The sequence below is a fragment of the Cherax quadricarinatus genome, chromosome 1, assembly GCF_038502225.1.
Source record: "Cherax quadricarinatus isolate ZL_2023a chromosome 1, ASM3850222v1, whole genome shotgun sequence".
Taxonomy (NCBI): Eukaryota; Metazoa; Arthropoda; class Malacostraca; order Decapoda; family Parastacidae; genus Cherax; species Cherax quadricarinatus.
In genome coordinates, this window is record NC_091292.1 from 35,215,094 (window position 1) to 35,223,452 (window position 8,359).

An 8,359-nucleotide genomic window follows, 5' to 3' on the forward strand; every position below is an offset into this window, starting at 1 on the left:
ACAATGTTTGAGGGTGGGGCACTGACTGTACACTCTTTGAGAGTGGGACACTGGCTGTTCACTGTCTGAGGTTGGGAAAACTGACTGTACAATGTTGGAGGGTGGGAACACTGACTATACATTGTTTGAGGGTGGGGCAGTGACTGTACGCTGAATGAGGGCGAGAACACTGATTGTATATTGTATGAGAGTGAGAGCACTGTTCACTGTATGAGGGCGGGAACATTGTACACTGAAAGTACACATTACGAGGGCAGAATACTGGACGCAGACAGAACACTTACAAGGACGCAAATTGTTCCGTCTGTGAAGGCGGAATACTGGACCTCGAACAGATCTCTGGACAAAGATGGTATACTTGACATGGATGGTTCACTGGACAAGGATGGTACACTGGACGAGGATGGTACACGGGACAAGGGTGGTACACTGCTCAAGGATGGTACACTGGACAAGGACGTCCAGTGTACCATCCTTTCTGTAATATACACACTTACCAAAGCCCACCGAGTATTCCTACATGTTATCTCTGTCTGTGTTCACCAGTAATCATTGTACTGGATCGAAGAAGCCACTGGCTGGCCTTTCCTCATTAAAGATTTCCAGATGTTGCACAAGTGTCTCATTCCTCAGCTCGTCGGTTTTCTAAACCATTACATTACCATTAATTTTACATCACTTTGCTACATTTCAGAATATCCACAGTCTGACTGCTTCCTTCACGTTTTTTATACAAGCTTCCGGGTCGTTATTCTTTTAATTGATTTCATTCATTCTCCTCGCAAGCAAAACAATTTCGCATTATCACAAAACGTTTAATCTATTTTTAATTAACGAGGACAGTTTTTTTTTATTAATGATTGATGAGGACTGGAATAAGATAAAGGCAAACACACAAACTAGATTACCAGTAATAATTCGAATAACAAGAAAAAGATAATTAGTTATTATTGTGCAACCCACATGCGGGCTTAGTACATTATAATAATAATAATAATAATAATAATTCGTTTTCTATCCACAAAACATAATTGAGTTCCACAATAATGATGGCGCCTCTGCTGCTTCGCCAAGAAACCCTCCAACGCAATTATATATATTTTTATAAAGGCTTAGCTTTCACATACTTATTTTTTTACTTATTATACTACTACTACTTCTACTACTAATACTAATAATAACAACAACAATAATAATGATAATAAAATATAATAAAATTAATAATTGTTACTGATACTGGGAGAACATATTTCTTAACTCACAATGGCAGACGCATTTTTAGTTGCCATTTTCTTCCCCATTAGCGACGAAAAGAATTTTTACGTGTGTTTGTATTTAAGTTGTTAGACCGTAGTTATTGTACGGTACCGTGACACGTAGTTGGCACACGGTACCGTCTCATGTAGTTGGCGCACGGTACCGTGACTCGTACTTGGTGCACGGTGCCGTGCTGAGACCCGAGCAAAGAGAAGAGATAATGATGTGGAAAAAAAAGAAGAGACTTTCCTGTGGTGTCGTCAACTGTCGTAACAATCAGCGTCTGGATACAAGCCCAGCACATTTTCTGTCCTTCAGTTCCTTCCGTCAGTAATGAATTTATGTTTTTTTACAACGTGCTGATAATTTATTACGTAAATTCTCCTATACCAGATTGTGCAACGGAGACAGTTATTCCAGGTGCATACTGGAAAGATTTATTCACTGGACGACCCACAACCCAAACTAATCTAACAAAAACTAGATTACGAGTTAAAAATCTAGGTTAGGTTTGGCTGGCTTTCGTGTTTATGATTACCCAAAAAAAAAAAGTTTTTCTCAACTGAGCAACCACTAAATATTGAAGAATTAGCATAATTACAAAACTTGGCCATGAGCTCAATATAGAGCATTAAAATACAACCATAAGAACAGAATAGGTAAATGAGAACTTGTGAACAGTGTCAGAGAGCAGTGTAGATCAACGAGGCTGAAAACAGTGTGAGAGAACAGCATAGTTCAACGAGGCTGAAAACAAAATTAGAGAATTTTATAATTAGCTGCGAGGCTCAAAACAGTATTGGAAAACAGTATAGTTCACTGTGAGATTGAAAACAGTTAGAAAATAGTATAGCTGAAGTGTTAGAAAACAGTATAGTTCAGTGTGAGGTTGTGAACAGTGTTAATAACATAGTTCCCTCTGAAATTGAGAAAGGTATTTAAGAACAGTATAGTTCACTGAGGTTGAGAACAGAGTTAAAGAACAGTAAAGTTCCCTCTGAGGTTGAGAACAGAGTTAAAGAACAGTAAAGTTCCCTCTGAGGTTGAGAACAGAGTTAAAGAACAGTAAAGTTCCCTCTGAGGTTGAGAACTCTGCTACAGAAACATATATTTAAGAAAAATATTGTATAATTGCTACACATAATTACCCGACAATTATCAGACATAATTACTGGAAAAATTACCAAACATATTTGTCAGACATAATTACAACGATATTCATGTATAAAGATTAGACATAGTTACTAGATATAACAACCAACCATTGCAACGGGTCATCAGTATGATTACAACCAGTGTCAAGAGGCACTTGTCCTGCGTTCTGACAAATAAAACAACTACAACAAGAACAAGCAACCAACAGTAACAGACATTCCACCAGACACAATTACAACATCCTAATTAACCATAACAGACATAATTACCATATAATAACCAGACAACTGACAGACATAACGAGATTTATGTAATGCAACTTTAAGATCATTCGGTGTGTTGGACTTAGAGAGCGCAGGGATTCTTGTAACAAAATATACTTCATCCAACAGGATTTATTTGCAGGCTGGATTTCTTTAACAGCTAATATGGTGTGCCAGTTGGATTTATTTGTCATATATATTTTTCAGTTAAATTCCTGGTCTGACAGGTTGCCTGGCTCAATATAACCGACTACATTTTATCCCACGTCCTTCAATGTTTTCTACTCCATTTATGCCGGTGCTGCTACCTCCTCCTCCTCCTTCCATGGTCACTATCTGTTATTTTTTAGTTGTCCTTGCAAATGTCGTTTCGTCTATGCACTCCTCACACGCCATCTAACTTTATTGACATTTTACACACAAAAAAAAGTTAGACCTGCATGAGTCATTCAGTGTTAGACTGAATGTCTAAACTTGTCTCACTTTCTTTTTTTATGTGTATGTGATAATCCGGCCGTTTCTCATCGAGGTAGGGTGACCCGCAGAGAAGAAAACACTCTCACTGTCTTGCCAGAAGGGCGCCGACATCCCTATTCCTCCTTCAGAATGTAGGCGCTGTTATTTCTCGCCTCAAGGACTTAAGTCCGGCTAACTGAATGCCCTAAATTCCTTCATAAATGTTACCTTGCTAACACTAACAACACGTCAAATAATAAAAATCCACTTATCTCCACTACTGTCCTACACGTTCATATAAGCCTGTTGGATGTCCAAGCCCCTAGCACTCAAAACCCTCTTTACCCCTCCCTCCAACTTTCTCTAGGACGACCCTTACCTCTCCTTCCCTCTACTTCAGATTTATATTCATTGTAATTCTAATATTAATCTTAAAGTCTCGTATATTTGTGGAATTTCGTCTAGTGTGTAGATGTATATTTTTATTATGATTACTATGACATGGTATTATTAACATGAAAACTAATGTCTTCATTTTATCTCTGTATTTCTTTAATTAGCTGCATGTCTGACAAGAATCTCATCAGATCTGCTCTTAAGTAAATTATACGACATCAAATTCATTACAATTCTTTTAATCATTGGTTCTGGGAAACAAATCCTCCTCGTGTTCTTGGTTTTATAAGGGATGAATCATCAGGATGGACGAGCTTGAATTCACAATGATCGGTGTTAGAACGTTTATTGTTCTTGCTGTATAATAAAACCCTGACAACATAATTATATTAATAATATTCCTGTTTATGGATGATGCCAATATTATGAGGAGAATGGAAAGTGAAGTGGGCTGTTGAGACTAGCATTACCTAGGCTATTCGAAATGGCTACTGAAGCTCAACCTGAGTAGGAGCAAAGTTATGAAGATGAGTCATTAGTGAAGGAAACTGGATGTACAGTACAGCTGGGGAAAACTGTTGAATGAAAAGGACTCGAAATATTAATTAACGAGAAACTGCCCATTATACGCACATAACTGTAAATGATATACCAGTAGCAGTAGCACAGGCTAAACTTGCGAACTTAAAAGTGACATTCTGGAACTTGAACAATGCAAAGTTCAAAGCATTTTATAGGTTATTCTTGCAACTCTTTCTCGAGTAACACCTAAATGGAAATCTTATTTAGTAAACTAGAAATAAAATTCGGAGAGGAATAAGAGAATACAGCAGGATAGCTGCCTTAACTGAAGGAAAAGCTCAGTGAGGACGTAATGCAAGAGGGGATGTGATCACAACTTACAAAATACTCCGCAAAGATGTTTATTCCTACTCTAAAGAAAAAAAATTTAAATTGTACCATTTAAAAGCTACAGGTATACAAAATCATGAACATAAGAATGGTAAATCAATGAAACGAACTTAGCCATGACAATGGAGACTGATAGCAAACGAGGCTCAAAAATAGGAATGATGGGGGTATTCCACGTTAGTCGGTCGAAAGCTAATTGGCGGTACTAAGAGCTAGAGCTTACTTCTCGTAAACTCAAATAGACAATTACAAATAGGTGATTACCCAACACGTTCACTTATAAGCACATTAAAAACCACTTAACATAGAGACGAACATGTAAGTTCATTAGTGAGAGGGGAGAGGGATTAGATGGGTGAAGGTGAGACAGCGTTAACACGACTCTAAACAAAGTTTAGTTACTGTAAAAATATGTCGGTAATATCGTAGGCCTCTAATTACAGAGGAATTAGACCACAAACTCTTCTACTTTATTTTTAATTAACATTTTTGGGATAATCAGCAGAAACAGCGCCGTGAGTCTCCAACCACGGAGGAAGACGATGTCTGGGAACCACGTCGAGTAATTCTATAATGTACTATGGGTTCTTATAGTGACTCCTATAGCTACTGGAATATAACTCGTATATTTACCTCGCTTTTTCATCACTTCTCTACCACTTCAGTTGTATAGAAATAATCAAGAGTCAATTCCACGATCCTCCAGAAACTCTCTTGATTCCTCCTCAGTCCTGGGAAATTCCACCGATAACTTCCCCAGCTCCTCGGTGAACCCTTCAGACACACCCCTCTCTACCTTACCATTAAATGTTGTTTGAGTTGGTCACAACCAAGAAATGGTATAATCATTGTCGCTTCATTTATCTCAAAGGGGTGAGAGAGGGGTGACTCTTGGCCCTGGGTTGTGGGCACGTATGGTTGATAAGAGAGAGAGAGGGGGCACAATAGAGAAGGGAAGAGGAGAGAGAGGAGGAGAATAGAAAAGGGAGGAGATGAGAGGCAGTAAAAAAATAAATAAAGGGGAAGAGAGATGAAGAAGAACGGAATTGTTGAAAAAGTACGCTGCCTGCTTGTGCGTGAGATAAGAATATCCCTCTTTATTTAGCTGTTTTGTGTGTGTGTGTGTGTGTGTGTGTGTGTGTGTGTGTGTGTGTGTGTGTGTGTGTGTGTATGTGTGTGTGTGTGTGTATGTGTGTAGATAGGTGTGTGTAAATAGGTGTGTATGTACTCAACTTGTGGTTGCCTGGGTAGTCACATCTCATGGCCTCGTCTCTTCACTGGCCGCTACTAGATAACTCCTCCTGCTCCATGAGCTTCAGCAGTGGTCAGTGGTCAGTCGTCAGTGGTCAGTCGTCAGTCGTCAGTGGTCAGTCGTCAGTGGTCAGTGGTCAGTCGTCAGTCGTCAGTGGTCAGTCGTCACGTGAGGTCAGAGACCCTGAGCTGCTTTGGGGATTAGCGTGGACGGTTACAAAGCATGGCTTGCTTCTGCAGTGTTTTAAAAATTGAGGTTGGAGAGTTGAAGGAGGAGGTCTTGCTTCTCCAGGAGGAGATTAGGAGGCTGAAGGTCCACCTCAATGGGTCTGGGAGAGAGTGTGAGGTGGCTGGAGTTGTGGGGAATGAGGCTTCTAGCAGTGAGGTGCAGTCTGTCTCTCGCTGTGAGGAGGCTGTAGGTGGGGAGGTAGCAACGGCTACCAGCAGTGAGGTGCAGCCCAGCACCTGCTACAAGTGGCGAGTGGTTCACAGTAATGGGAGGCGCATCAGAGTAAGGAAAGTTAAGAGTGAAGATCTGAAGGTAGGAAATCGCTTCTCTGTTCTTCAGGATGAATGTACTTCAGTGGCCAGTGAACTGCCCCTGCTAATGGAGGTAAGCGCATTCTTGTGGTTGGTGACTCTCAGGTAAGATATATTGACCGTGCTTTTTGTAATAGGAATAAGAAGATGAGAGATAGAGTGTGCTTCCCTGGAGCTGGTGTTGGGGACATTGTCAACAGGCTGGATAATATCATGTCAGGTAATGGGAACAAGCCCATTATCTGTCTCAGTGCTGGTGGAAATGATATTGGGAAGGGTAGGAGAGAAGAGCTGCTAGATAAGTACAGGTCAGCTGTAGATTTCATTAAGTCTAAGGGAGGGATCCCAATCATATGTAGCATCTTGCCTAGAAGGGGAGTAGGAAATGAATGGTTGTCTAGGGCAATTGGTGTAAATTGCTGGCTAGACAGATACTGCAAGGAACTTGCAATCCCATTCATTGACAACTGGAACAACTTTTATGGCAAACATGATATGTATGCAAGGGATGGGGTACATCTCTCTGGGGCAGGGGTGGTAGCACTTGCAGACTCGATTGAGAAGGCCATTGGTGAAATGCCTATGATTTTAAACTGATGGAAGATAGAGGTATGGGTGTGTGTGGGAAACAAGCAGGTTGCAACACTAGGGTTGGAAACAGTAAATGTATAAAAGGCATTCAGCATGAAGCTATAAATAAAGACAATAGATCAGGTCAGCAAACAAAGGGGCACAGCAGAGGGCAGCAAGGGACTAGCTCCCTTAAGGTTTACTATACTAATAGCAGGAGTGTAAGAAATAAGATAGACGAACTAAGATTAATTGCAAGTGCATGAAACACAGATATTATTGCTATAACAGAGACCTGGCTCAATCTGAAAGATAGAGAGATGCCCTCTGAATGTCACATACAAGGCTATAAATTATTCCACAATGACAGGGTCAACAGGAAAGGTGGTGGAGTAGCGATGTATGTCAGAGACAATTTAAATTGTTGTGTTAGACAAGATATTAAATTTGAAGCGTCAGCCACTGAATCTGTTTGGTTACAGCTTCTCGAGGGCCGAGAAAAACTAATTTTGGGTGTGATTTACAGGGCCCCAAATCTTGATAGGGAGTGCAGTAAACTTCTATGGGACGAAATTCGTAAGGCATCTACATATGAAAATGTTGTGCTAATGGGAGATTTCAACTATAGACAGATTGACTGGAGCAATTTGACAGGAAATTTAGAGTCAGGTGACTTTCTTGATACGATCCAGGATTGTTTTTTAAAACAGTTTGTGACAGAGCCAACTAGGGGAAACAACCTCCTTGACTTGGTTCTTGCCAGTAGGGAAACACTAATTAATAATCTTGAGGTTAATGATGAGCTTGGGGAAAGTGATCACAAATCACTCAGTTTTAATATATCATGGAATTCCCCTAATAAAGGCAATCAAGTCTCTGTCCCTGACTTCCGCTTGGCTGATTTCATAGGACTGAAAAATTACTTAGGTGGGTTGAACTGGAATGACCTGACTAAGGGTCAGGTAGGTGGTGATGGTTGCCGATATGATGCTTTCCAGGGCATAGTTCTAGCTGCTCAGTCAAATTATGTTCCAAATAGGGAAATCAGATCAAACAAAAATGATCCTAAATGGATGAACAATAGATTAAAATATCTGATTGGTCAAAAGAGAGGCATATATAGGCAAATCAAAAGAGGAGAGGGGCAATTAAGAAATCGATATATTCAGTTAAAGAGAGAAATAAAAAAGGGAATTAGAAAAGCAAAAAGAGATTATGAGGTTAAAGTTGCAAGAGAATCGAAGACTAACCCAAAAGGATTCTTTCAGGTATACAGAAGTAAGATCAGGGACAAGATAGGCCCACTCAAAAGTTCCTCGGGTCAGCTCACTGACAGTGATAAGGAAATGTGTAGAATTTTTAACACATACTTCCTCTCAGTTTTTACACAGGAGGATACCAGCGATATTCCAGTAATGATAAATTATGTAGAACAGGACGATAATAAACTGTGCACGATTAGGGTCACAAGTGACATGGTTCTTAGGCAAATAGATAAATTAAAACCTAACAAATCCCCAGGCCCTGATGAACTGTATGCAAGGGTTCTAAAGGAATGT